Here is a 24146-nt window from a genome sequence, read left to right as displayed (position 1 = left end):
CTGTTGACTATAATAACCATAATATGTTCACAAACAGAAATAAATCAATTACAGTTGGAACCACAAGAAGTAACTCTTGAATAACAGCCTGTTGCCCTATAAGTCAGAATAGCAACTGCAAGAACTTGAGTATACTGCGTGAACAATTGTGTAGCATCATTTCAAATGAATTACACTATTTTCCCTTAAGAATTTGTAATAATGTTCAATAATAAGTAATAACCTATAGGGCAAGTATAAATGGAGGTGGAATGTAGAGCAGTAATTTACCAGAGACTCAACTCCACAGGCTAAATTGATCTATGCTGATTGCTCTTCCTGTACAATGTGCTTCTGCAGATAATAGCAAACTCCAACCTGCTCCCCAACCTGCCAACCTCAATTCATTTCTCTGTTTACACTGCTTATTATTAGACACTACAAGGAAATTCTATAATTCAACCAACACTTCCATCTGTAGTACAAGCACTTTCCAAAACAGAAAAAATGGCCATTTCATGTAATAATGGCACTGTGATAGCAGATCAGAATTTAGTCTTGTAGCACTTAAATCACTTCAAAACTGTATTAATGGGTGGTCTAACCAACAAGACTGACCATTTATACTTCACAGGAAAATTTTCCTGGAAAAGTCAGAATTTCCGTTTCCTAATATGGTCTAACATAGATCTTTTAGAACTTGTGTAATTTCTGGTCATTAATAAATTAGAACACATTTGTATAATTTCATAGAAATGTTACATTGCAGGTGAGTCTTTTATGGTTTATTTCAATTTTTGGGAGAGCCTTAGAGAAAAGTGGAAGAAAATCAGTCAAAAATATGTTTATTTTTAAAAAGCAGCGCATTTCCTGAACCAATACTCTCAAAAACTATTATTCACGACTAGGAGAGACTACTTTAAAAGCAGCCTTCATTTGTAAATAAGAACACAATCCTATTGTATGCTTAGTTGTTGTTCTTTGGTGTGCACACTGTGAAAATACCTCCACATCATATATACAATGTGCATGCCACAACTTCTGAAGCCCACTTTCCCCATTTCACCATTTAACTATTTCAAGTCACCTTTTCCATGACGCAACTAGACTGAGCATTGGGGGAAATATCTGAGAGGAGACAAAACTTCCAACCTGATGTCCCAGCTAACAACTGTTTTATGAAGGTTTATTACAGATTAATTTGTTTTATCTTGTTAATATTCCCCCTCTCTATCACTGTCAAAACTCTCCATGCATCTTAAGCGCAGGCACTAGCTTATTTATCACAGTCCCAGCAGGATGAAGACGGGGTTTTATGGAGCCGGGGGCCACTGTCTTCGGAACACTGAAGGAGTGATTGCACTGAAACAGGGGTCCTCTCCATTCCCTGTGTGTGGCAGCAAACAGCTCGCCGCTGAGGAGGGCCACCCTCAAGCCCAGGGCTGGACAGGATGGGTGCTTATTTCCCGGCACAGAGAAGCCACGGTGTCGCTGGCAGGCGAGGTGGGAAACACCTCTAGCTTCACACTCATTCACGGCTCAGACCGATGCAAAATGTGATGATGCTCCATCCCTGTGCAGCAGCCTTCAGCGGTGTCTTTGCTCTCAGTGAGTCCCGCCCCTAACGTCTGCCCTGAAACTCTCTGACACCTGCCTTTTGATGATGTTTTGGCTCCAAGCCTGCCACTCTCCTCACATGCTTTGCACCGGCCACCTGACCCTTTCCACCTCCCGCACGGGCTGTGCTCGCTCCTACCCCAGCCTCTCCCTGGGGCCTTCCTCTCATGCCGGTGGTTGCTCTCTGTGGACCCACTTCTTCACTTGTATGTGGATAAGTTCTACCTGTTTCAGCCTAGACGTCACTTCCGGAAATTCCAGAAGCGACCCCCGACTCCTTGACCTCCTATTCCCCTAGGACATGGTATTTAGTAGCACTGTGGCATTTATAGTATCAGTATACTGCAAGTTCTTCTTTGCTTCTTGGATACACTTGAGGGAATAAAATGTTGAAAGAGGAACTGTTTAGCACATGACTAGCCAACAATAGCCTTCCTTGCAGAAATGCTGGATAAAAAAATGGGGGGAGATTACTTTGTACTGGAACTTGACAGTGTAAGTCTCACATTAATGGGTGTTAGTAGTAAAACCAGGGAAAATAGAACAAAATATATGCGACATTTTAATATTAATTCCAACTGAAAATGGACAAGGCATATCATTAATTTAAAAAAAATACAAAGAAAACAAAATATAGAATGGTTTACATTAACATTTAACACTAATGTCCCTTTTTAAAAGTTACACATAAAACTAAAAAGTAAAAGTTAAATGAGGAACATTTTTGCATCAACTTGATGAACAAGCCATATTTTTAATGTAATAAACTTTTTGCAAAATACTAAGAAACACTTAAACACATTAGAAAATGGGCATTTTAAAAACTATTACAAATTGAAAGACTTTTCTTAAAAGGTAAATCCTCTCTAGTATTAAAAATATGAAATAAAAATACACGTTTTTCCCTATTAAATTGGGGGGGGGGTAATGGGGGACAGATAATGGCGGTGGAAGTGCAATGAGAGAAGCATTTCACGTGTTCTGTGTTGGAGTCAAAGTTGCAAGCTTTCCAGAAGGAAATATGCCCACACGCATGAAGAGTCTTAAAAATCTGTGTATCATTTTACTCTGGATTTCCAAATGGAGGACTTTATTCTAAGTAAACAGTGGGGACTACGTTTCAGAGTAGATGTCATATTTTAAAGCAGCATTTATTGTAGTACATATTTGGAAACTAAGTGTTTGAAAGTAGGTATATGATTACTCAAATGAAACAGTTTATAATATGAAAAAGTATCATTCAGGGATCTAGAGAGTGCTTTGCGTACACAGGCAGGGAGGCCCCGCTTCCTCCTTAGCCGGACCTGCCTCTCTAGTGGTGCCTGAGGGGCCTGGGGACTCACTCTGTCATGGAGTTTGGCTGGCTCTGCAGAGCGCTGCCCGGGTCCTGGCTGTGTTCAGAGCTATGGGGCATGAGGTCGGATAAGGTCCTGCCTTCCCTTTTCCCTCCTCTATAGCCCATCCACGCTCTCTCTGGAACTTCGGCCTTCTGAAAGAAAAAGAAAAAAAGAAGAAGAAGAAACCTAAGTATTGATGTGGTCTATTTCTATGTTTCGGGTTATTACAACCCTCCTCAAAATAATGATGACGTCAACTACCTGCTCAGCACACTTGATAGAGAAGAATCAAAAGTAAAGAAAGAGAGGGAATAAAAGGACAATATCCGAAAACATTATTTCCCACATTTTGAATGGATTTCTCACAAACAAGATCAAATAAACACTCATTTTTATTTTTTTCTATTTTTATGGCGTCATTAACGTTACCTTGTGTGAGAGCTTTCTGATTGACCTTGAGAAAATTATCTGAGTAACTTTCTGAGAAAATCAGCTCTCCAGACCATCATTCAATAAGCACATTTTTCATTAATTTAAATGTCAAGTCTATCGTAGGCCAAAAAAGCCTAGTACAAGGCACTATACTTATATTTACAAATTTCAATTTTGTTCCATTGGTCTATTTCTTTGTTATATTCATATAGCATGCACTAGTGATTTGTTATGGTAGATTTTTCTATTCATTATTATAAATCGACATAATTACAGAGTTTGGCATAGTGCACATGCTTTGTAAAGGCTGATAACAAGGTTCTAAGTTCTACTAATTACAGTAAAAGTAGGAGGTTTTCTGAGAAAGGATTTTAGACATGCGCTTTCATCTTTATAATGAAGCCACAGATGTGCTCTCTCTTTGGCCTCAATTCAGTGGTCGGCAAACTGCGGCTCGAGAGCCACATGAGGCTCTTTGGCCCCTTGAGTGTGGCTCTTCCACAAAATACCGACTTCTGCGCATGGGCCACGAAGTTTCAATCGCACTGTACATGCGAGCCCGCACGTGGTATTAATCTAGGCCCTATATTAATCTTTAACCAATAAGCACTGCGATTGATATGACATCATTGAGGCCTCACGGGATGTTCTCTTCTTCCCTCTTCTCTGGCTGCCGCTTCTACAGCCCTCCCTGGTAAGTTACACTCTTTTAAACCTACACGTTTGCTCATTTCAAGGCAGGGCCTGTGTGACAGCTGCTCTGAAACCCTAACAAGGGATTTATGCATTGAGATGCAGCTCCTGGTGAATAGCATTCAGTTGCCTGAGGTTATCAATGGTCTGAAGTCTAACTCTCACTCACTGGGACTGACCTGAAACCTTCACATTAGACTAAGCTTGAGGGCTGCAGGAAACCAGAGCTGGTGGCCAAGTTCTGCGTGATAATCCGCTTGGGGAGGCAGCTCCCTGGCACCACCGGGTTAAGGGGAATTCTGTAAGAATTCCATTTATGGGGCAGCATTTCCTGCTGCACTTGGGCCACACTGGACATCATTTGCCCGCTGCCAACATATTCTTTCTAAAAGGTGCTAGAACCACTTTAACATGAGCACATTTTCCAGGGTTGGCACGGCTACGTTCTAATTGCGATGCACTGAATTACCCTCCGGTCATGCTTCTTTCTTCCAAATGCGTCCGCAAATGCAGTGAGCCTGGTAAGCCAGCAGCTCAGCCCGGCAGTAACAACAGCATGGAGCGCGCGGCCGCCTCAGCTGCATTCCTCACAAGAGCCCGAGCAGGCAGGCACTGCTATCAGCACCTCCTCTCTCCCACACCCCTCCCTCCCGCCCCCATCCAGAGATGACGCAATGGAGACGTAGGAGGTTAAATAATTGGCCATTGTCACATTGCTAATATGCCGTGGACCCAGCATTGTGGTACTGGTCTACCTGACTGTGACTATCAAGCACTCTATAAAGATTTAGCCAGATATTTCAAGAGGGTGGCAGTCAAGTACCCTATCTCTGAATTTGTTTTCAAGCATCTTAAAAAAGTAAGGTTCATAACCTCTTCTTTGTTTACCTTATAACATTTACATATCTTTATACTAAAATTTTTAATGTTGACATTATTGCAGGAGTCCCCTTCCTCCCATCTTTTCCCACCTCCACCCTCCCCTGCTTACCCTTTCCTCAACCTTTACCAAATTATTGTCCATGGACATGGGGTACTCATATATATTCTTGAGCTATTTCCTTCACCTTCTTTATTAAGTCACCCCTTTCCCTTAAAGGCCCCTTTCTTTCTCAATAGCATCAACTAATGCCTTACAATTTTCATATTCTTTCCAATATTAAATGCCAATGCTCTTGTCAAATTTCAGGCCTATTCCCTTCTGAAGGAGCACCAAGCTGATGCTTGACACCAAACACACTCTGGGCACAGGTAGCTACCGCAGCCCCATCCCAAGAGAAAAGTAGTCTGAGTCCCCGGAAAATATGTGTTGAGATTAATAGAGTTCTCTTTCTCTTTCCTGTTACATACCACTGATAATACAGTTTCAGGGACAGAGCCTGAGGCCACGCTCACAGGAGAGGGCATTCAGAGTCCGGTCGCCTGGCCTGTAAGAGCTGGAAGTGGAAGGAAGCAAGACGCTATGTGCTGGCAGAACTGTGATTCACAACAAAGCAGACCACGACATCTCAGCCTAGTAATGAAAGTCTGTTGAAAGCATACTGCAGCGCTACTGTCTTAATCAGTGTGGTGCTGGGAAATTGATCAGAAATAAAATGTAGAAAGAAAAATTAGATTGAAAGAAAGCACTAAATGTGTTGCCTCAGTGTATATTTACAATTTCTTCGCAAGCCTAAGAAGTTAGTGCATTTGAGTCACAGCTCGTCATTGCTCTAAGAGTCACAGGGATTAGGGATCTGAGTGCATTTGGTCTCACGGGTCCAATATTTTGTGATCCTGGGAGGATCACTGTTTCTGTCGCTTGCTCTTCTTATGGCAATTCCCCTGCAAATATTTTTTTTTTCTTTTTTAATGCCACCTTCCTCTATCCAGTGGTTCTCAACCCTGGCTGCACATTAGAATCACCTGGGAATCTTTTTAAAATCCTGATTTCTGGGCCTCATCCTCTGGAAATTCTGTTTCTTTGTTATGGAGTGGGGCCACAACATTAGTAACAAAGAAACAGAATTTCCAGAGGATGAGGCCCAGAAATCAGGATTTTAAAAAGATTCCCAGGTGATTCTAATGTGCATCCAAGGTTGAGAACCACTGCTCTATCCCATTCTTTTTCATTCTCAACACTGACTTAATTAAGCCATATGTTGTTTCATGCAGGACATATGGCTACAGCAGGGGTGTGCAACCCCTGGCACGCGTGCCAAATATGGCACGCCAGTAACTTTTGCTGGCACGCGAAACCCTCTCTTATAATCTTCCATTTACAATTTTTTTTCTTAATATCAACTTTTTTATTTTTCAGATAAATTCAGTGTAGGTGCATCTTAGATAAATAAATAATTTTACACAACAAGTTATCTTAAAGACCATAGACATGGATTGACGAGAGGGAAAGAGCAATTTCTATGCCTCTGCCTTAACTCTCCCTGCCTTCCTAGATCCGACCAGTGTTTTGGTTTCATCCACATACGCTTGTGAACCTTTGTTCTCAGTGATGAATTTTGTTAAGTCTCGTAATAGGAGTAGCCTGACGGATGAAGTAGTAGCTGGTGCATATCTCTGAAGGTCACAAAATATAAACCTGATGTAAAATCTCTGTCATCAGTGATGCAGCAGCAAAAGTCCCACTGATAATATCAAACGGAGTCATAAAGTTTTCTGTTGGACTATCAGTGTACATGTATACGTTAAAAAATAAGTGTATTTTTCATCATCATATACTGTGTTTTTGTCGCTCGAATGAATTTTATTATTTCTTCAAGGTTCTTCACATACGTACACCTTAAGAGATATCAAGTAGGCGTAACATGTTCTCAAAAAATGAGGGTTGGCATGCAGAAGAATTTGAGTCAGAGATTTTGCTGGTTTTGGCACGCACTCACAAAAAGGCTGCCCACTCCTAGGCTACAGCATCCTCATCTGAGATCCTTCGATCTGACCCTGTCTTGGGCTCCTTAAGGCTTAAGCCAACATGCATTTTCCTAGAACCACGCTGTCTGTCACTGGCTCTTCCCACCTCGGATCTGCTGAACAGCAACTTGTCTGCACCTGGTTCCACAACCTCTGCCGTCAGCACCCACCTCAGGGTTTTCTCAACAGACTTTCGCTTCCACGGCGACCCTGGCTCCTCAGGCTCCTGCGTCTTTCAGCAGGAATCCCAGACTCCTTGTCGGGTTCTATGAAACTGAGCCTCAAACTTCTCCTTTGAATGAACTCAACATTCCAGTCAGGTGGCCTCCAGCACACATTTCCCTGCACACCCTGTGTGCAACCTCTTCCAGGAAAGCCCGCCTTCCACATAACAGCCTCCTGCTAAAACACGGAAGTGCTTTCCCATTGCACCCCCTTCAGATCAGCCTGTGAAGGCATTTCATGTTGATCGGGGTTCCAATAGAGACACAAAACCAGTGTGACATACAGATTAACAAATGTATTTCAGGGAACTAGCTCCCATGATTGTGGGGCTGGCCAGGCAGGTCAAAACTCTGAAACCAGCTGCTAGGGAGAGCAGGCTGAAATTCTGGGGCTTGAGCGAAGCTGTAGCTGCGCTCTGAATGCCCTTCAGTGAACTGAGTCAGGCCTGCCCTGCTTACCCAGAGCAATCTTCTTCACTTACAGTAAACCAATCATAAAGTTTAATCATGGCTACAAACGCATTCACAGCAACACCAAGATTAGTGTGTGATTGAATAATGGGGGACTGTCGCCTAGCCAAATTGACAGGAAGCTGACCATCACATATTGCAAACTGAATGAATGAATGGAGAATGAAACCCCATTCATTTGCTAGCCTGCCTTTAGTTGCAGGGGATAAACTGGGAGGAAAATGGAATTTGGAGAAGTGAAATGACCACCTGGAGCCCAACATGAAAAGTACCGGCTTCTTGTCCACAGAAATTCCTCTGCTGCACTGAAAGCTTACATTTTATGTCTCGACATCTTTCCTGAGTATTAGGTCTCCACTGGAATTCCCTGTCACACCACGCAGTCTACTAGTAAATGACAGCCTCCCTTCAGGGTTCACCGAGGCACCACGTGCAGGGTGGAGCTGGCTCAGGGGGCAGCCTGCTCGAGACCCCACAGCAGGTAAGGTAAGGGCACTCACTGAGCAGTTCCAGGAGGAATTTACCATCCACACGTTGTATTATTATTCATCTTCAGGATGACTCCCTCAACTAGGCTATTATAACTAATCCATGTGCAATCTTGTGTTTTCTAGGTATAATAGGTCAACGATGGTCATGACCATGCTGGCCCCTGTCAAACTGAAACTCCTTTTGTAACTGGACAATCAATGGGTCCGTGCTACCTGAGCCAATTAAGCAGAGACAAGGTTGAATCACACATGACCATTTATTCCAATACTGCCTGCAGTCCTGGAGGGCAGCAGGTCATCCACAAAAATCTGCTCTGCACCCTACCATAAGCCGGCAGCTTATATTGATAGAAGGACAAAGATTACATGGGGAAGTAGGCAAAAGGGCACATGGGCAATTAACAGGGATGCAAAGGGCTGTGGTCTTCAAAGGGCTGGCATTCTGGTTTCTGGCTCTGGTTCCTGCAGCAAAGCCGTTCATCTCTCCATGCTAACAGGCAGCTCCAAAGGGGGAAGGCGGGCCGCATCTCCTGGTGAGCTCCCAGGTCCTGAGTGTGGCTGTCAGCCAGGTCAGGCTGTGCCTTCCTTAATCAGAACAAAAACAATCACGGTTAACAGAGCAGGATTAGCATACCTGCCATTCTAGCTGGTTCCCCAACATTTGATTTCTGCCCCTATCACTTTATTGGACAACCACTCCAGTGGCAGAGCGAGCAGAAGCTGGTGAAAGATCAGTGCATTCTCTGCAGCCCTGTGTATGCGGCACAATCTGCTTTGGCCCCATCACCTTTCTCAGCTTCTCGGCTCCTTTGTCCTTCCCTCCCCTCCTCACTGCACACAGGACGAACCCCCCCACACACACACACTGGGGAGCCACACTAATACCTCTGGCAGGTGCCTGGTCAGTTCTCACCCAGACTCCAGCCCCACCTCCAGCCTGAAGCCATGCTTCAGCAGGACCCACAATGGCAACCCCCAGCCAGGGCCCTGTCATCTCCTATGGCTAATGTGCTTCTCCACACATCTGCTTAATTCCTGCTGATGTTGCTGGGAGTTATTTACAAGAGTGGGGTTGAGGAATAACTCCTAAAGGCATGACAAATGACACTTCTTTTCAAAATCTTGTTTGTATTGTGATTTAAGGAAGCACAGCTCTCAATGTAAGTCTCATGCTCCCTAGGGCACTAACGCAGGAAATGCATGGACATCTCTTCATTGTCCCTGCCATCACGTGATGATCCTTGGGTCTGTTTCTGAGAACAGCCAGGCCTCAACTTACAAGTGAGCTGTATCCCAAAATTAAACTCTCAGTCATTTTCCTGGAACCTGGAATGTCTTTTCTAATGGATAGATGTTATTAAAGATGTTAATTTCTTAAAATAAACTTTTTAAAATCTCATGGTAGACTTCATTGAGCAGATTAGACTCAGTATATTATCTTTTTTTTTTTTTTTTTTAAATATATTTTATTGATTTTTTACAGAGAGAAAGGGAGAGAGATAGAGAGTTAGAAACATCGATGAGAGAGAAACATCGATCAGCTGCCTCCTGCACATCCCCTACTGGGGATGTGCCCGCAACCCAGGTACATGCCCTTGACCGGAATCGAACCTGGGACCTCTCAGTCCGCAGGCCGACGCTCTATCCACTGAGCCAAACCGGTTTCGGCTTTTTTTTTTTTTTTTTTTTTTTTTTTTTTTTTTTTTTTTTTTTCAGTAAATGCTATTGGAAATGCCTGAGCTTCACTTTGGGACACCAGGAACGCATCTTCCTGCCAGAGAAGTGTGGCCGAAAGGGGCCACATGCTGACCTGACAAGCCCAGGGGAGGCCTGCAGAGCCATCTTGCAAACTCAGAAACCTAAAGTCACCACAAAGGAAGGTCTGAAATTAAACTGTAACTAAAAGCAGTGATGGTGGGTAGTTATGTCCTAGGCCGGTATCTTCACTGACAAGCTCAACCTTTACCTTCACTGAGCCTGTCTGTCTTTTTGCATCTAAGATAACATACCCTTGAAATGTCTGGGTAACTTGTAACTTCCCTTTTTCTGGACCCCTTGGGGCAAAACCTAATGTGCTGGGCGCCAGGACAGAGACCACAAATTCCTTCATTGTTATCGTGTTAATTGATCCTGCACCCATCTAAGCATGTGTCTATCATTTTAGTTTTTATTTAATCCCAGGGGTTTCCCTGCTTTGCTTTCTCCCGCCTCTCTAATCTATCACCAGTGAGTTTCATGTAACCCACTTACGTCCCTTCCTTTGATTGCAATGTATAAATATAGATGTAACCCGCCATTCTCCGGAGCATTATCTCAATTTGTTGAGATTTTGCTTCCCGGAGTATGTCAACAGTTTGGCTGAAATAAACTCACAAAAATTATTTACGTTGGTTATTTTTCAATGGTTATTTTTAAGTTGACAGAAGGCATTGGATAGCAGCCACATGGGTATTTTGTAGTTGTAGGTTTTACCAACTGAAAGTGTACATGAAGTATGGACACAACCCATATATTTTCATAAGTGAATAAATAAATTAATGAATAGGCAGATATTCCTTCTCCTGTTACCAGGACAGAGGTGGGAGTTGCCACTTTGATTTCAAGCAGCAAGAACCACAGATAACATTGGATCACATCCTTGCATTGAACACCTCCCTTTTGCAGAAGTTAATTTTTAAAAAATCTAACCTTTCCTTGACATTGTGTGGATAATTTAATTGCCCCCAAATCAGGCAATTGGAGGATAGGTATCGGTGTGATAGAAACTGTATACATTTAAATAGTTTGTTCAAACAAAGACAAGCATTAAAGATTCCACCAGGAGAGCTGACCTGTCTGTCCTTCCAAAAGTCTCAGATCTCTTTCTGTCCCCATTTTAGAATACTTGACTGGAAATGCAGAGCACATGAAACCATACCTTCAGCTGGAGAAAGGAGATAAAGAAAACAAAAGAAAGCTCCCTTGCCTGGTGCCCAGGGAGGAAAAAGCCTGCCTTGAAGCCCTGAGACTAATTACATTAGAGGCATATTTAGTAATATCATTTAATAATTTTTTCCAGGATACTTAAGCATGATTTTAATATATACCTTTTAACCTGTACCTCATGTTCCATTATCCATAATTATTCTGTTTGCTTATTATACCTTTTAAATTACAATGATTAATTATACACATTACATAATTGAATTGTGAAAAATGATTAATCATCATTGTATTATTGTTTAATTATACGACATATTTCACTTTAACTAGAAAACGCAAAGTTCTTTACCTCATGGGCTAACCGCATTGCCATGTGGGTAATTAACCTGGATTTCATTACAGGTGAAGTGAGTGGCTCACCCAAGGTGAAACAAGACTACTGAACCAAGAACAGCTTAGAATGCAGAACTTTCAGCCATTTTAAAAACAAACAAACAAATGGAAAAGGTGCTTTCTTTCCAATGAATAATATGACTCCTCATAAAGAATATGTTCTTTCTTTTTCTGGAAGCCTGTGTTCATACAGGGTTTCAGAGAATGTGGCTCAGGAGGTTATCGGCTGAGCACGTGAACATGAAGAGGGTGGCACAGCTCACAGCCCAGCCTCTGTGCCTGCAAGGGCCTGGCACCTGGACCAGTTCCTGGGCCGCTCACTCCACTGATGGCCTCCAGGCAGACCTGTCTCCAGGTGGCTGCACCAGAGAGCTGTCATCTGGGACGCATGATGCTCTCTTTTGTTTTCTACTATAATACACATCCATACTGGGAAAATGAAAGAAATTGGTAAAAATTATTTTAAATCACAAGGTAGCTTTTTTTTTTCCTCCCTAAGGAAGTAGTTAAGTCTTCTCTTGAGTCAATGGCATCTGGTTGAGTCCGTGACGGATCTTTTGATTACTATAAAAATTAAGACCCAAGTCTTAACTAGGAAAAAGAGGAAACGGAAATGAACAGCAATAACACTGGTCTACATTTTAATCTCTTGGATGAATATTCATAATTCCTGAGAGAAAAGGTCTTATTGCTCAAAATCAGAATATAGTGTTGGCACCCTGCATGTTTAATCGTGGGGAAGGCAGGACAGTGATATGTTTGGCTGGAGGGCTTTGCACTTCTGGTTTCTGCTGCACGCAGGTAGAATACTTACATTGCTTTCTCCACCAGCGTGCCACACGGTGAGTGGACGAGATTCTAAACTGTAGATTGGGAAGTTGTTACAAAGGGCAAACAAGGTGCCGAGCAACAAAAATAAAAACAGAGGTCCGCCACAGAATCTAATCAACACGCTGGGACTTTTCACATCTAGAAATGTTAATATTATTTCAGAAATTTTAGATTTACATGTTTATGTGTGTGTGTATTTACATCAAAATCTACTAGCTATTTATCACACTACCTCTTTGAAAAGACATGCAAAAACCCAGCTAATATATTTTTATTTGAAGAGAAATTATAAAAAAAAAAAAAAACACAACAAGGATCATATACAGTGTATACTAACTTGCTTCTCGCTATTGTTCTGGTAAGAACTTCAAATAACAAGTTCCCTAAGGTGAATATGTTTAGAATATGAGAAGTATATTTATTGCACGCAGTCTTTCATGCTTCACAATTTCTCCCCTTTCGAGTTCTTGACTGTGCATAACAGACCTAAGAAATGTCCTTCTGTGTGATGTTTCTGGATTTGGCATCTGACTGCAGATACCATGGTTACAGTGCCAAGTATTAGGCATGAAATTGTAGGCTGCAAAATGCATCAAAATTGATATATTGGCTTTTTAGGACACTCAGCCACATCTGCACCTTATCACATCTTTGTTTATGAAGAAATACTGGTCTGTAAGATGAGGTGATGTAGACCATTAGTGATAGATGGAAGCCAGGAGGTAAAGAAAAGATGATTACTTTTTATAACCGGTTCCCTGCCAGAATGGTGCACGGTGCAACAGCTAATAAAACTGTTCTAATAACTTTGAACCCGAGAGGTAATTTACATTTTATTAGGGCGAAGAGATTTGAAACTGTTTGTTGCAGAAGATTAAAAAGAGGGGAAATAAAGAGAGAGAAAGAGACTGAAGCTTGAATTAGAAATGAGGTTTGTGATTTTCCTTTTGATCCACAGAATAGCAACTGTCTGTACTGTGTTATAACTTCACATGACTGCCCGACAGGTTGTCGGAAAACTGACTGTTTAAATGTGATGATGCTGAAAAATGGTGTCTCAGAAAAGAAAGATTTCTTTCTCTTTCTCTTTTAACATTACTGTCTCCTGCCGCATTTCACTAATGAGATACACAATAAAATTATATCACTCATGCATTATTTACCATCACCCCCTGGATTTCCGTCTCTTGGTTTGAGATCACTCACAGGCCTGAAAGCAGAACAGCCCTAGGCATTTCAGAGTTTGAATATAAATCACCTATATAGCTTAAGAACCTCATGTTAAATAAGATATCCAATTCCCTAGCCTCAATTAAACGTGAAAAAGAATATGTATGTTTGCATAATAATAACTTCATTTACATATTGCTATATTTCCTTTGTTCACTGGACACATTTTTATGGAGTGCCCACTGGTACAAGGTGCCATGAAAGGGATGTATGAGATGGTTTAATTTAATTAAGAAATCCTCACTCCTGACATATTCCACACCTACCATGCAAGCAACTGGCAGAAATACTTTGGTAACTTGCTGCCATAAATTAAAATATTTACAGAAATAAAATGTCCATTCCATGGTCAGAATCACTCTCAGTGTAATATTTGCGTTGCAGAGGGAAACAAGCATTTATGTGCCCAAACCATGCAATTAAACGGGCAGATTTACAGGGTAGTGTGCTGGAGTCAGCTCGTTCTGCCTCCCGGGAACAGCAGTGAGCCTCTCCTTCCAAATCCACGTTCGATAATGTTAAGTTTCTGGCCTGAAACTGGCCTCAGTGGAAGTATTTACAACCGAGGAACTGTCAACGAGCGCAGCCTCGGTGTCGTGCTGTTTTTAGGAGCAGTTGTTGAACACCTCAGCACAGCACTGGGCCCACGCACTGGGACCATGGCACTGGGCCCACAGCACTGGACCCACGGCATTGGACCCACAGCACTGGGCCCACGCACTGGGACCACGGCACTGGGCTCACAGCACAGACCCATGGCACTGGACCCACGGCACTGGGAACAAAGCACAGAGCCCATGGCACTGGGAACACAGAGCCCACGGCACTGGACCCTCGGCACTGGGCTCATGCACACTATGCACAGACTCACACACACTGCACTATCATGACAGAGCAATGGTCTTGGTGAAAGATGTCTAATGTTGTAATTAGTGCATTAGCATAATGTGGTGTTAGAGTAGTATTCACTAATGCTATTATATTTGGCTTTCACTTGAAAATAATCCAACCCTCCTAAATATACTAATATTTTTAAAGTAGGGTGATTGGCATATAGGTTCATTTTGCATTTTTAGACTTATGTAGCTTCCCATAAAAAGATGTTAAAAATAACTAACAAAAGCAAAAGTATATATTCACTTATATACTCTCATAGATGCCTGTATATGTATATTTACCTTTTTGTTAGATATATAGATAGATAGATAGATAGATAGATAGATAGATAGCACTAGACAGTTAGCTCAGTGGTTAGAGCCTGGGCCCACAGACTGGAGAATCTCAGGTTCAATCCCCAGCCAGGGTCGGGGCTTCTGTGGGAGGCAACCAAGCCGTGTGCTTCTCTCATAGCAAAGTTTCTCCCTCCTCCCCCCCCCCCCCCCACTTTCCACTTTCTCTGAAAATCAATGAAAAACTATCTTCAGGTGAGGTTTAATACATATATATATATATATATATATATTCACGGATAAGTACTATATTCTTAAAAATAAAGATCATATGTATATACAAATCACTTGCTATATAAACATTCAACATTTTCTCAGTATGTTTTTATCAGAAAGTAATGCTTTAGTTGAATTAAAACACACACACACACACACACAAAAAAAAAAGCCTCAAGGAATCTCAAAGATTTCCTTAACTGTGATTCAAACTTCATCGGGGCCATGGAAAGAAATAAGAGACCAAATTCTCTTTTTAGGTAAATTAACAACAAAATCACCACAGGATATAGTTTCCCATGTCTGAATGGAGGTCCCGGGGGCTGTGCGATGGAAGACACTGTGAGATCGGTGAGGTTCCTTGCACTATGAGTCCAGCCATGCTATTCTGTGAATGAAAAAAAACTCAGAGAGAACAAGGGCCCCTCAACCTTGGTTAGCCAGTTCTTGCTACCTAAGTGTGGACCAGCATCCACATCACACAGGAACTTCAGAAAATTCTGAATCTCAGCCCCACCCCAGCATACAGGCCGCCAGGTCCGTAGCACTTTTCACGGTGAGAGGGCTACAGTGCGGGGACGAACCTGGGCTGGACACCAGGCCCCCGCACAGCGGCCCGACGCCCCCCTCCGACCGCTCTCACAGGGGCAGGGAGAGGCCCGCTCCTCTCTCTAGGGTGTCACGCCCGCCATGGTGATGCGGTGGCGACAAGGTCTGTATTCCATAGGACAGCGCCCCATAGTTCACGAAGCTTCACGTGGGAACGCCTCTGAGGACTGAAAATCGGCGCCAGGGGCCCCCCGCTGTCCCCACGGCGCCCTCGCCCCCGTGGCCGCAGGAGCACCGGCCTAAGCACAGGGCGTGGGGTGCGCACGGGCGGCGGAGCAGAGCTGCCCGCACAGAGCGCCGCTGCGGCCAGGCCGCCCCCGGAGGCCGCCAGGGTGAAACCACCCACCCGACACAAAACCTAATTGAGGGGTAATTCATAGAAGCCAAGACTGTTAACTGGACAATGAATCACTGAGACTGAAGGGTAAAACACATGCGCACTGATCACTCGACAGCAAACGGAAGATTGAAAAGAGCTTAGGAGGCCCTGAGTGTCTGGAAACTTGCAGTCACTGAGGCAAGAACTTGGTGGCAGTAAGGCCGTGCGTGAGCAAGAGGCGGAAGGAAGCTGGCAGGTCGCAGAGCCTGGCCTGGGACCACGGGGGCTTGAGTTCCTGCCCGGCTCTTTCCAGAAGGAGGACCTTGGAGCAGGGGAGATCTGGTGTCTATTTCTTAGGAGGACATTGGAGCAGGGGAGATCTGGTGTCTATTTCTTAGGAGGACATTGGAGCAGGGGTGATCTGGTGTCTATTTCTTAGGAGGACATTGGAGCAGGGGAGATCTGGTGTCTATTTCTTAGGAGGACATTGGAGCAGGGGAGATCTGGTGTCTATTTCTTAGGAGGACATTGGAGCAGGGGTGATCTGGTGTCTATTTCTTAGGAGGACATTGGAGCAGGGGAGATCTGGTGTCTATTTCTTAGGAGGACATTGGAGCAGGGGAGATCTGGTGTCTATTTCTTAGGAGGACGTTGGAGCAGGGGAGATCTGGTGTCTATTTCTTAGGAGGACATTGGAGCAGGGGAGATCTGGTGTCTATTTCTTAGGAGGACATTGGAGCAGGGGTGATCTGGTGTCTATTTCTTAGGAGGACGTTGGAGCAGGGGAGATCTGGTGTCTATTTCTTAGGAGGACATTGGAGCAGGGGAGATCTGGTGTCTATTTCTTAGGAGGACATTGGAGCAGGGGAGATCTGGTGCCTATTTCTTAGGAGGACGTTGGAGCAGGGGTGATCTGGTGTCTATTTCTTAGGAGGACGTTGGAGCAGGGGAGATCTGGTGTCTATTTCTTAGGAGGACGTTGGAGCAGGGGAGATCTGGTGCCTATTTCTTAGCGATGCTCTTTAGATGGCGCTCTCCCCGCTAGGCACACTGCCCCCAGGAAGGTAGAGAGCTGTCATGTCAATGTTCCGAATCGGGTGAGGTGGACACTGGTTTCCTACAGGCGCAAGGGCTTCTCAGGCTGCATCCGAGGGGATGGCTGATGAGGGACGGGGCCATGCCTGGTCATCCGGCCAACAGAAACCAACACAAAGTTAATGTAAACCTGAGCGCGATGCCGGGGGGGAATTCTGGTCCAAAGGCGTCAGAGCAATCGCGCGAGACTAAACCCATGACAGCGGGAGGAGAGTGACTGCCAACCACTCAAGTGGAGCGGGACCTGCCACCCCGCCTGTAAGTCACTGGAAATAGGATCGCGTTGATCTAAGAGGGATCTCTATCACTTTCTGAAGCACGGGATCGTGAGAGACTTTGATCAAGTTTTGTTCCTTTTTAAAAAATATTTTTTATTGACTTCAGAGAGAAAGAGAGAGGGATAGAGAGATAGGAACAACCTCAATGATGGAGAAAATCATTGATCAGCTGCCTGCAGCATGCCCCAGACTGGGGATGGAGCCTACAACCCGGGCATGTGCCCTGACTGGGAATCGAACTGTGGCCTTCTGTTTCATAGGTCAATACTCAGCCACTGAGCCACTCTAGCAGGGCAAATTTTGATACTTTTTAATGTAATGTGGCATAACGTGGCTTCCATTTTCTACTTCTCCAACCCTTTCCAAATTCTATGGTTCCTGGTAAAAGAATTGGACTTCCTGCTTCAGTCTTCAGTTGAAGTCAGAATGGAAGAGTTCCCAAAACTTTATTTTCCCTGAGAGACAGCATGGAGCAGCCTGGAGACAGCATAGAGCAGCCTGGAACAGCCTAGAGACAGCATGAAGACAGAATAGAGCAGCATGAAGATAGCATGGAGGCAGAATAGAGCAGCATGGAGCAGCAGGGAGACAGCATGGAGTCAGCATGGAGACAGCATGGAGCAGCATGGAGACAGCATGGAGAAGCATGGAGACAGCATGGAGCAGTATGGAGACAGCATGGAGCAGCATAGAGACAGCCTGGAGCAGCATGGAGACAGCATCCAGAAAGCTCAGTAGTCAGACAAGATTCTGGGTCCACCACTTCTCAGTTATTTCCCACAAGCAATAAATCCCCCTGACCTTGGACTCCCTCAGCCTCTCTGCATCTCAGCTTACCTCTCATCCATTTTCTGTGCAGATGAAAGGTGGTAATAAAAGTAGGCTGTTTTGCACAGTGCCTGGCACTTAAATGGAGAAAACCAGGGAGCTCTTTCCTCCCTTCCCTGCATCTGTGATGGAAGACTTCTTCCCAAACGCAGGTCACCCAGCACTGGCTAAACTGAAATTATGGGACACAGTCACTTCCTCCATAGTGAATAATTCACTCCCACGAAGTGTGGATTCCTGAGTGTGTAACTCCTACCATCTTGCTAACATTCCCACACAGAATGGGGCAGATGTACTCCCACTAAAAATCAAAACCAGTCACAAAAGAAAATCCACATGAAACAAAAGTTAAAAGAAATAAAATCAAAACCACAGATGTAATGTTTAATTGTGTGTTTTTCCTAAATGTTCAGAGTTTGGTGCCCCCTGGCCAGCCCCCTGTATCAGTCAGTAAAGTCGGCCTCAACTTAGTGATCCTTTTACCCTGGAATGTGATGACCTTAGTTTTATGGAAATTGCTTTGCACTTTCTTAAGGTTCTACTAGCCTTCCTTGCGTAAGCGCACAGGTGATTCCTTCTCGGCATCTGTTTTGTCGGGAGAGGTGGGTGCTTTCAGAGAGCGCCTCTCCCTTCCGCTGTCTCTCCGCAGACATCAGACCGGCAGTGTTTTTTTAGGGGTGGCTTTATGTTTTGTGATTTTTTTGTGATTGACTTCTTGCACTTAAGCTAAAGGGATTTACTGATGTTAACTGAGGTGGTTTCATTCCTATGAAAGCTCAGGCACTAACTAAGCTAATCTCAGATTGATAAGATGTCTCGTGTTTTATACCACATCAGCGTTTACAGCCAGGGATCTGGAAAACACGCAGGGAAAATTAGAGAGACACACATTTGTTAACATCCTTCTTCAGCTCGCTGTGCACAGGGTGGGGCAAAAGTGGGATGACAGTTGTGAGTACATGAAACAGTTTACTTTACTATCCTTTTTTAAAATCCTCACCCGAGGATATTTTCTCCATTGATTTTCAGACAGAGTAGAAGGGGGCAGAGAGAGAGAGAGAGAAACATCAATGTGAGAGAGACACATGGATTGGTTGCCTTCTGCAGGAGCCCTGACAGGGGCTGGGAATAGAACCCACAACTGAGGTACATGCCCTTTACTGGGAATCAAACCTGTGTCCCTTCAATCCTTGGGCCGACAATGCTCTAACCACAGAGCAACCAGCCAGGGCCAGAGTTTATTCTTGTATTATCATTTATTATCATTGTATTATTTTCCATACAAACAAATGTAAACCTGCTTTTGCCCATGCTATATTTCCAGCTTGTTAAGAATATAGTTCTTGACTCCTGAGAATGATAGTAAATTGACTAACCTTCTTCATGCCACAGTTGCTTCATTCTAACATGATAGATCAGCTAGATGAGAAAATGAGTTGACAAATGTGGGAACTTTTGTTGAGTAGGAAGTGTCTGTGAAGATGCATTAGCCAGCCTCCAGGACGGCCCCCGCATCCTTGCCTCCTGGCTGCATGTCCGTGGGTGCCCCATGTATTATGTGCCTAGGACTGGCCTCTGTAACCCACAGGTACTTTGGCAATGACAGTGTGTGGTTTCCTAGGTTAGATCATAAAGATATCGCAGCGTATGCCTCGATGTCTTTGGGACCATGTGCTCGAGGGGAAGCCAGCTTCTATGACATGAGCACACACTGGTCCTAAGGGGAGATGCTGACATCATGACATAACCTCAGAGGAGACTCTGAGCCAGAACCCCCCCGCTAAGCTGAGTCTAAGCCGTGACCCACAGAAGCCACCCAAGACCAGAAATCTCTATGGTTGTTGACAAACAGTAAAAGGCAGCTCATTCGTTCACTCACTTCCCCAATGTTTATAGTGTCTTGAACCAGGCACGGAACTAGAAGGTTGGACACAAAGATAAAGAATCACGGATTCATGGAGGAAGGCATAAAAACGAGGCTGAAAAAGGCTTCTCTTGGCAGCCAATTTTAAAACGACTTTGTACAATCTCCATCGCTGTAATTTTGTGATCTGTGAATAAGTCGTATTTATAAAATTCTTGGGCAAACACAAAGTAGAAGGAAAGAAATTTCCCTCAGCTACCTGGATATGCGCACTGCGTGATTATTATGTCCAATTTCTTTCAAAATGTGTCCAGGCTGAAATAATGAATTTGATCAGAAGCATGTCTCATGAGCCAGTCAAATGTCAATCCTTGGCCAGTGTTTCCACTCCGTGGCCAAAACCCTCACTCCTCCCCTGGGCTCCCCTCTGCACAGAGAGCAGGCCAGGGGAAGGCAGCACGTTAGCAAGGACAGGAAGATGAACCACAAGCAAAACAAAGCCCAGAGAGAAAAAAGAACCCATCCTGACATACACCGTGCACCTCTTACTCAATTTTGAAACCATCGAGAGCAAGTAAAGTGCTTGCACAAACCCACCTGAGCCCCAAGAACGGCACGGGTGGTGCCAGACACCACGTCGATTGTGGATCTGAGTGATGCATTTGGCAGACACAGCAGAAGGTACAGATAAAGAGCTTCCCATCAGTCAGAAAGCGCATTCTTTCCAGAAGCAGAACTGTACAGAGAAGCCCCGTGCAGATGATCTGCCAGACTCCGGAGGTCTAAGAAGCACAAGGAACAAAATGTGGCTGAACTCACGCTCCCGGGTTCTAGCAATGATTGATGCCATCGCCTCCCCTTGGCCCCCTCAGTAGGAGTGTTAGATGTCTGTTTGGTACACAATGCAGAAAAGAGTAAAATCTTTTCTTTCTTATATCACAAAAAAGATAACCTCATTAATTCGACAATATCACTTCAGAAAGCTGTGTAATATTTGTTCAAAAAGACATTTAGAGCACAAAGAATAGAGATCTTGCCAGAGGGCACTGAGGCCGAGACAAGTACCTTTTCAAACAGCAGCAGTCCTCGCTGTTAGAGTCCAAACATGAGACCTGCAGGGCCCCTGCCCAGGACGTGCTGGGACGGGTGCGCTTGGGTACTCCAAACTGTCACAGGCAGACCCGGCCTGGCCGCGGTGTCCCCCAGCTGTCTGAGAATCCCACGTCACTGGGAGGTCAGCAGGATCCCGGGAACAGCCAGGCCCCCACCCTCACTTCCTAATGCCACTCGGCTGCTGCTTCGCTTCAGGATGCTTAGGATGGTGTGCTGCTTGGAGCACTACTTACAGGTTCTTCGGTTGAAAGTTAATATTCAGTTTGTTAAAGAAACATAGAAGAAGGCTTTCAACATAATTTTAATGTACAAATCATGTTATTCTGCTTAGATCATCTAACTAAAAAGACAACCATCTTCACTTTTTCGGTTTTTTTATTGACTCAAAACAAACAAACTAAAGCCCCTCAGAAATCTTTACAACCCAATTTAAATCCATTCAAAAGTGTGATAGCCATTTTTATAGCCTTCAAATGTATGATGTAACAACCACACCTTCAAAGGGCCCAAAAATAACTTTTGAGAATCTAGTAAATTAAACTTATAAATGTAGTCAAATTAGTTTGATTACCCCAATAGAGGTTGCAGGGGTGGGCAAACCTTTTGACTCGAGGGCCACAATGGGTTCTTAAACTGGACCGGAGGGCCGGAACAAAAGCATGGATGGAGTGTTTGTGTGAACTAATATAAATTCAAAGTAAACATCATTACATAAAAGGGTACGGTCTTTTTTTTTTTTTAGTTTTATTCATTTCAAAAGGGGCCGGATCCGGCCCACGGGCCGTAGTTTGCCCACGGCTGAGTTAGGGTGTTGGCAAACCTTTAGCCAATTCCTTTATATTTTTCACCTTGACATCACACTTCTAAAATCAGTTGTGCATTTTAAATTGTAAATGTTAATCTAACAAAGTCTCCATCTAATATGCCAAATTCTCTTAACCATTACAAATATTGAAATGGCAATTACGTATAATATGCCTAACCCTAACGCTAAAGTGTGACTATCTTAGGTCTGATTTACTTCTCACTTCTGTTTTCAGCTCTAACCTGCCCGCCCCGGAAGACACTGACCCAGAAGGAAACACTGTCAGCTCAGCTGTTGGCCGCCTCCCAATGCGCTGGAAACACTGAGCCGCCAGTGACAGGTCATCGGAGGGCTGCGAATGCCGTGCGAATGCCCACAGAGCGCTACGCTGACCATCTTTCATGTTCACTCTGCTACCTGAGGAGTCACAGGCCATAGATAATATGTTAACTTTCAAATTCAATATTTGATTCCAATATCTATGTATCTATGTATTCCTAAATTGCAGATAACTGTCTTGTTGGGTTCTGAATTTCTCATTATCTTCATTCTCACATGCACAATTCTTGAAAGTTGTGTTTAGGACATTCAATTGTATTTTCCATGTTATCCTAAAGTGCGATACACAACTCCAAGGTCACGGATGAGATGTGGAAGAGAGGTTTGTGAAAGAATCCACACAGAGTGCAGGCGACAAGTACACAGACACTGGGAGGACTTGCGGCGGATTTAACGCCACCTGGGCCTCCCCTCCTGGAATGGCCCAGCAGAGCCTGCGGCCTGGGATGCTGAGGAGACGCTTTGCCATAATCGCCTGTGCTGGTGACGACTATTGTTTCATCCATTCGTCATACCATTCCCTTTGACCGGTTAGGGCACATCTCCTCATTTAACTTTTTATGTTCACTATTCACAACAGTATTAATTAAGCTGTGAATTTAACCTTGAAAGGAGCATAGATGGAACTGAATATTGTCTCGGTGGTGAGATGAGAAAAGTGGAAATTAAATTCGAAAGGTTATATTCCTGGTGTCATTTCAGTGACAAGGAGCAATTTCTTCAGAGAAAGAGAGTCCTGGTGGGATTGCTATCCTGAGAAACAGGACGCTGGGGACCCACAGTGCACTCTGCAGAGCCACGTGCTCCCCTCGTCTCGTTTGTTAGGGCGGCCTTGACTGAGCACCACACACGGGGTCTTAAACAGCAGAAGTGCACTTTCTCACAGTTCTGAAGACAAGCTGGGGATGGAGGTGCCAGCAGGGCCGTGTTCCCATTAAAGACCTAGGAAAGGACCCGCCCCAGGCCTCTCCCAGCTTCTAGGTGTGGTTGGTTATGCAGCAGAACTCCAATGGAATTTTCCCCACCTGGTGGTTTGCCTCCATGTCTGAAACACCCCTCTGTGTAAGAACACCAGCCACATGGGATCAGGGTCTTATCTCATGACCTCATCCTCACCCATGACATCCCCAACAACCCAAGCAAGGGCAGGTGCTGCAGTACAGGGAGCTAGGACTGCAGCACGGGAGCTTCGGAGGAACATGATTCGAGCTGTAACACCTCTCTAGAGCTAAGAGCAGAAGGACCTCAGGCTAATAGAGCCTGGATGGGAGCATGTGACCAGTTATGATCACTCTGGGCATGCAGTGGCTTGAGACCTGAGCTGTAACATCTTTCCTGGAAGTGGAAGAGCTACTGGGGGCGCTGGAGGTCCTCTTGAGTAAGAAGCCATGGTCTTGAACATGGGAGGGTATTTAAGAAAGCATTAACTCAAAATATTTTTCATAAATGAAGACAAGGTCTTCATATTCCAGAGAAGGTTAAGGAGATAGAAAGTTTTTCTGAAGATTACTTTCCTACCTTTCTTTCTGAGCCCTCTCCCAACACAGCTTATGCCCCTACAGAAGAGGTTTGTCTACCCTTTAGCTTCTGTATTTCTAGAAGTAGGTAAATGTGGTCACCCAGCATTCCCCAAACAAGTGTTGTGCGGCCTTGTCATAGCTCAAGTTGGCATCCTTAGCCTTGTCCTATTCAGAGCCATTGCATGTGTTACTGTCGAGGTCTCCACTGTGTCAACAAAAGACCAGTTATTCTGGGAACTCATGAAGGAAGTGAATATATTAAAACTGTTATATTAGACTCTTCTGTCAGCAGGAAAGTCTCTAGTGTCTCATGCACAGGGAAGGCAAAGTCTCAGAAACGGACCTTCTCCAAAAGGGTCTCAACTTCCTGCCCAATGTCACTGCTCATGCTGCAGTAAGTGTGA

This window comes from Myotis myotis, unplaced genomic scaffold (assembly GCF_014108235.1).
Source record: "Myotis myotis isolate mMyoMyo1 unplaced genomic scaffold, mMyoMyo1.p scaffold_m19_p_16, whole genome shotgun sequence".
Lineage (NCBI taxonomy): Eukaryota > Metazoa > Chordata > Mammalia > Chiroptera > Vespertilionidae > Myotis > Myotis myotis.
Note: the sequence above shows the minus strand (reverse complement) of the source record.